The sequence below is a fragment of the Canis lupus genome, chromosome 32 (genome assembly GCF_048164855.1).
Source record: "Canis lupus baileyi chromosome 32, mCanLup2.hap1, whole genome shotgun sequence".
Taxonomy (NCBI): domain Eukaryota; kingdom Metazoa; phylum Chordata; class Mammalia; order Carnivora; family Canidae; genus Canis; species Canis lupus.
Genome location: NC_132869.1, coordinates 26,766,201 through 26,772,641, shown reverse-complemented (window position 1 = coordinate 26,772,641; position 6,441 = coordinate 26,766,201). Strand labels below are relative to the sequence as shown.

General features: G+C 41.8%; 1 long non-coding RNA gene across 1 annotated transcript; it reads right to left on the bottom strand.

The window, feature by feature from the left end:
- Positions 1 to 989: 989 nt before the first annotated feature.
- LOC140622979 (uncharacterized) lies at positions 990 to 6,167 on the bottom strand. The gene is made up of 3 exons (XR_012022646.1): positions 6,032 to 6,167; positions 4,213 to 4,340; positions 990 to 3,462 (listed from the first exon to the last, which is right to left on the bottom strand). It is a non-coding gene; the product is annotated as an uncharacterized lncRNA (long non-coding RNA).
- Between the last annotated feature and the right edge of the window lie 274 nt (positions 6,168 to 6,441).

Genomic DNA, 6,441 nt, shown 5'->3' with positions numbered 1-6,441 from the left:
CATGTTTTTTTTTAATTTTTATTTTTAGACAATATTATTCGTGGTGAATTCACTTTATTTTTATTTATTTACTTTTTTTAAAAAAGATTTTATCTATTTATTCATGAGACTCAGAGAGAGAGAGAGGCAGAGACACAGGCAGAGGGAGAAGCAGGCTCCATGCAGCCCTTTGTCGAGCCCGACAAAGGACTCGATCCCGGGGCCCTAGGATCAGGCCCTGGGCTGAAGGTGGCACTAAACTGCTGAGCCACCCGGGCTGCCCTAATCTTCCAAGTTAGTTGACCTTTCAGAATTAATATTTTTTTACAGTTTTACTAAGATATAATTGATATCTGATTAATCGTACGTATTTTCAATGTACACTTGATAAGATTTGACATGTGTGCACCTGTAAAACAATAACTACAATTAGGGTATTGAAAATATTTTGTTTTTCTTTTTCCTGAATAAATTAAAACAAATTTCTAACATGCTACTAAAGAAAGTGTGTATGTATGTGTATATATATGAGTTCAGCTGCTTTGGATTATGGTAAATGTATCTAAAAAATATCAGGTGGAAAAGATCTTTTGAACTTCAAAAAAGATTATTAATTATAAATTATATATTTTACATTCTTTTCAAATCATTTCCACATTAACTCAAAGGTGTCTTTCATTATAATTATATCATTTTATAGCTTACAAAAGTTTTGGCATATATTACTGTATTTCTTCTGGTGTGATCTTATTCTCACTGAAGCCTTTAGTGTTAATTATCATCATTTCTATTTTGAAACTAAAGGAAATAAAAGGACTTCTTGGTTAGGGCCACATGATTAATACCGCCAACGATTTTCGGTAACTGATTCCTAGCTCCATGTTCTCTGTAGCATACCATGTAATCATTTATGGGTAAGAAAGAAAGGTGTAAAAAACTCAAACAATTTTGAAGAAATCTTCAAACAGCCTTGACATTTATTTTTTAAATGAAGATTTATTTCACCCCAGTACACCGTCATTTTTGCACCAAATGTGACTAAATGAACTTCGGCATTAATGAATTCTCTTAGAACCTTGTGTTACTTTTGATGCATTGCCAATGAGTCTAGAAGGTGAAAGACCCCAATAAAATCCAGACAGTTTCAATTTGCTTTATTTTTCTTAGGGGAGATTTAAGACTTTTGTACCAAACTCCTTCCTTCCTTCCTTTTTTTCTTATTGTTGAAAATAGAAGTTGTGAATAATATGGTATGACCAATCACCACCGGGTGTCTTCTTACATGCCACTGCAGTATATTCTAGTTAACCTAGAAAGCCCATTCCCTTTAGGGTAAATGAGAGGATGTCTATCTTTTGAAACGGAGGCAAACTAAGAACAGCAAAGAAAGTTCAACCCTGAGAGTAATAGGATCATAAGATTTCAAAATTGCAAGATAAGTTAATAGATCCTAATTTATAATTCTAATGAATATCCTAATAAATTAATAATCCTAATAAATTAATCCTAATCCTAATAAATTAGAAAATATAGCAAGCTGGAAAGGGCCTTTGTGATCATCTAGTCCATCCTGCTGATCTTCCAGAGCATGTTGCTGAGGTCCTGACAGAGGAGATGATCTCTCCGAAGGTGCCCAGCTGGTTAGGTAGCTGCAGAGCCAGCCTGAACACAAAAAACTTCTAACTCCTGGACATCTTCCCACTGGACCAGTGGGTCTCTGTCTTCCTTCAAGAATGGAGAACCCTTTTGAAAGGGTTTTGAAAGTCAAAACCATTTCACAGACACTCATATCACTCTTGTTTGGTAATGACTGGTTGAGAAAAGATATAAAGAGATAAAGGAACTATGAATTCATTAATAATTTTAAGTTCTTTTATATGCTTCTATCTCCTCCTACAACCAGAAAATTTAAAAAGCTGAGAGTCTCCAGGTGGAGGTGGGAATCTACTCATGCCTCTGCTTGATGATGCATTTTTACCACTGCAGCTAGACTCTACTGGTCTGGAAGTTTCACGACCCAGTAGAGAAATACTTCCAACGAGGACCATGATGTAAGCCCCGTGGAACCAGATCTGCCACCAGGTGGTTTGATAAATGTTAGGGGGTACAGGACATTGGCCAAACAGATTGGTGTTGATTATCCAGGAAGTTGCTACTATAAAGTAGGGCATAGGGAACTATAAAAGGTAGCAGAAAACTATGGCTCTCGTGTAGGCAGGTGCACCAAGTACACAGTCATTTCCTCACCTCTTCCTTGCTTGTGTTGTTTGGAGGAAGGTAATCTGCCATGACCAAAGAATCACATTTGGTCTAAGTCCGTTATGACATTTCTCTCTCTTTTTTTTGCTAGATATTTGGTTTCACAGCCTCCAACATAGCTAGGAGTGGTCATGTGATGGGGTTCTGGCCAAGAAGACAGAAGGAGCAGCCTGCTGGACGCTCCTAGAAAAGCTTTGGCTTTGCTGATTAAAAGTCAAGACGCAGCCGGTGTCTATTCCTCTCTAGTCCTCCTGCCTTGCACACGGCCAGGACGCCCACGGTGGCATCTTGTGATCAGGAGGGAGAGGGTGAGAGTGGAATGGACTTAGGTCCCCTGGATTCCTGACATCATTGCTAGACCAACATCAGAAATTGCTTTCTACATCTTGTTATATGAGAAAAACAAATCCCTGTTTATTTAAGCCACTATTCGTTGGATTTTCTATTATTTGCAGCCAAAGACTTCCTGATAGCAAAAGTTAGATTCAACTCCATTGAGCAAAAATCAAAGGTAATATGGAAGGAGGGAGGAGAAGAGCCACTAATGTTAGTTACAGCCTTGGAACTAACTCTAGAATTAAGGGCATGGTATCTCTCATTTTTTTCAGGTTTATTTTCCCCTCCTTGTTAAAATATCTGAAAATTAGATAATTATACCATATCCCCCTCCATTTTCTTTTTAAATGGTAGATGTTATTAATTTAGTTATTGCTAGCCTAAGAATGCTCTGTTTTTCCTTCATATTTACTAGGTGTGTTGGTGATTGTTACATTCACCATTTGCCCTTTGTTTGCAGAAGGATAAGGAATAACCCCTAGAAAAGGTTGCAGAGGGAACATGAAAGGAATGAGTATCAGCAGCAGATTGTGGCCTTCATGCTGAGAAACCACTTTGTAAGGGGCCGCCCCACATGGCCGCTGCACACTCTGCCTATTGGACGTGAGTCTTTGGTTGTCTCCTCGCTGGGAGAGAGGAGTTCTGTGCAGCAGTGTTTGTGATTAGGATCCATTAGCTTGGTGCTGAGAAGGTAGAAAGGCAGGTGTAGATGTGCTGTCCGGGGTCTGCTGTGCTCCAAATTCTTGCGTAGCTGAAACTCTTGGCCCACAGTAGCCTCTTCTGAGACAAAGCCCTTGCTGGCCTTTGCATGGGGACAAATGGTGATTGGGCCATGGGGAGATCACCTGACTCCAGGTCAATCTATCCTCACACTGACCTTAACATGGCCTAGGATGAAAAAAAATGACCTGAATCAATATGTTTTCTTTCTGGGAAATCTGAAGTGAAGGTACAGGAAAAAAAAAAAAAAAAAGTGCCATTTGGGAGTAGAAGAGATTGGGAGGAAGCGACTGAATCACATTAATGTCTGGGTACTGGTAGATCCAGAACAATTCTTGTTCCTGTCTTCAGGAGGCTGTGATGGTTCCTGTTCCTGGATGTGCATGTGTGATGGTTAGTTTTATGTCAACCTGGCTAGGCTATTATTTGATCAAATACTAATAAAAGTTTTGCTATGAAGACATTTTGTAGATGTGATCAACATCTACAATCTGTTGACTTTTAAATTAAGAGGATTCTTCTCAATAATGTGAGTGGTCCTCATCCAATCAGTTGAAGACCTTAAAAACAAAAGCTGAAGTTTCCTGGAGAAGAAATTCTGCTCCAAGACTTCAGCATCAACTCATACCTCTACTGTCTCTATTTCTCTGGAGAATCTTGACTGATATACCGGGAGAATCGGCCTCCTTCGTCACTCAATGACATCGCTACCAAAGAGCCCTTCCCCCGACTTTCTTCCTTAAAATCAAAAGAACCAAGGACAATAAATTTCACAGTGTCTGGTATGTTTGTGAAATAGTGATTCACAGTAATGGTCATTCAGTTTATGTAAATGCCTGATGGACACGTGGATTCTCAGATTCTCAAAATACTTTCAGTCTCTGGAAATTGGGACTAGGCTGATCTGCTCTTGCTTACCTATAGGATTTCATTAGCTGCCTGGGCCCTGCACACCAGAAGAGTAGGAGGTGGATACAATGTCCAGAGAAGCAGTCCTGTTCTTCCAGGATTATTTAGTGAAACTTGCTTGACCTTGTATTGTTGACCTGTTAAGAGGATGAGCAGCCCAACCCATGGTAGAGCAGTTAGGGGACTCTACAATATGTGGGGTTCCCAAAGATACTCCCATTCTGAATTTTCCCTTTTACTCCTGCCACTTATGGGAGATGCTTTCTCCGTTGGAGACATGTCTACTGCCCTTCTTCTCTAAACCTTAAACTCCACCTTTCACCATACTCTGCTCTGGTCTGTAATTACCTGTTCTGCTCAGATCAAGCCTTAAGTGCATAGGGCTTACTCACTGATTTTTATGTAACCATCAAATACAGGAAAAAATGATAACTGGTGGCAGGCTGGCAGGCTGAGGGCGGAGAGACAGGACAGGGCATGGGATGTTGCCCTGGCTGAGAATAAAGCACCAGGCTCCAGAATCCTTCTGGTAGAGGAACAGAAGTAGATGTTGGGGTGGGGGGAGGGGTGGGGGAATGGAGGGAGGAAGCAAGAGCTATCAGGAAAGGAGGGCCCAGGAAGACAAATTTCTTCTCTTTCATTTCCTCTTTGGGCTTCCAGGAGGCCAGAGCATAGTTTTATGCTCTATTACAATATCCAGATTGATTAGGGTAGCCTTTTTCCCCCTCATAGCTCCTATGAATATTTTTAAAAGAATATTTTATTAGTTGTTTTAAGAAACAAATGCATTGAGAGACTTGCCATTTCATAGGGGAAATAAGACAACCTAGAATAGTGGAAAGCATCCAGATTTTAGAGTTGGACTCATTTGTATTTGAAATGACTGCTGCTGGCTGTGTGACATTGGACAAATTATTTAACCTCTCTGAACTTCTGTTTCTTCAGCTATAAAATTGTGAGAATAATAACAGCTAGAAGGAAATTTATTAGGAATTGTGGAGAATATATGCAGAGTGCTTCAAATGGTATCTGGATGATCTGCCACCTACTCAGCGCTCTAATAATAGCCAACCTATGGTAAGTCTTTCTCGTACTCCAGGTAACGCACTAAATACATTACCTTATTCGTATAGAACCAGGTCCTCCTAGCCTCCATTCCCACTGCCACCATCTCTGTCAACCCCTTGCCCAGTGGCCTTTCTTTTTTTTTTTTTAATTTTTATTTATTTATGATAGTCACAGAGAGAGAGAGAGAGGCAGAGACATAGGCAGAGGGAGAAGCAGGCTCCATGCATGGGGAGCCCGACGTGGGATTCGATCCCGGGTCTCCAGGATCGTGCCCTGGGCCAAAGGCAGGCGCTAAACTGCTGTGCCACCCAGGGATCCCCCCAGTGGCCTTTCTAAAGAACCTCTGTGAGGGAAGCAGAATGAAGGCCTAGCCCCTCTCCTTAGGAACTAAGGCCTCACCTGGGATTTACAAAGGCAACCACAGGAGGCCAGGCGTGTCTAGGCAACAGAACCAGGCTTAGATGGTGATCCAGAGACAGGCACGGGGCTGGTGGGGAAGCCAGGTCATGTCTTGGGGGGTTCCACATGAATAGGTGAGGTTGTTTTATGAATCAATGCCCATGGCTGATTGGGGTCCTCAGAAAACTCAGCATATCACCTTCACATTTCTAAGTACATGTGAAGGGACTTCTCCCTGACTTCTGGGCTTGGGAGCACTATGAGTGGACAAAGCAGAGCCGTGAAACCCTATAAAGCACAGGGTAGGGAGCACTGAGGAGAAGGACATCTGGCTCAACCCTGCAGGGCAATGTTTGGTTACCTTTGGGGGTTAGGAGAGCTCAGGCCAGAAGCACTGAATGAAGGACTAAGTTGGTTCAAACCCAGGGCCAGAACTAGCCAGGGAGGGAGAGTTGTTACCATGTTGGTCCAGAGAAGTCAGGTGCTTGGTTGCCAAGGAACATCTGTGTTGGAATTTTATACACAGGCCCAACAAAGCCAAATTCCTTAAAAGCAGCTTCTTTCTGACCAGATGGCTTCAGCATCCTTGACAGAAGGGGTGTGTGTGTGTGGAGGTGGGTGGCATTCTCAGTCTGGGCCTCCCCGTCTTTTTTTAGGATTTTGTCCCTTAGTGACTCTTCCCCAGTTAAATTGTAGCTTGTGCTTTTCTTAAGCACTTAACTAGCAAGGAGAAACCATGGGCTTTCAGCAAGGGTCTTCTGTGTTGGAGAT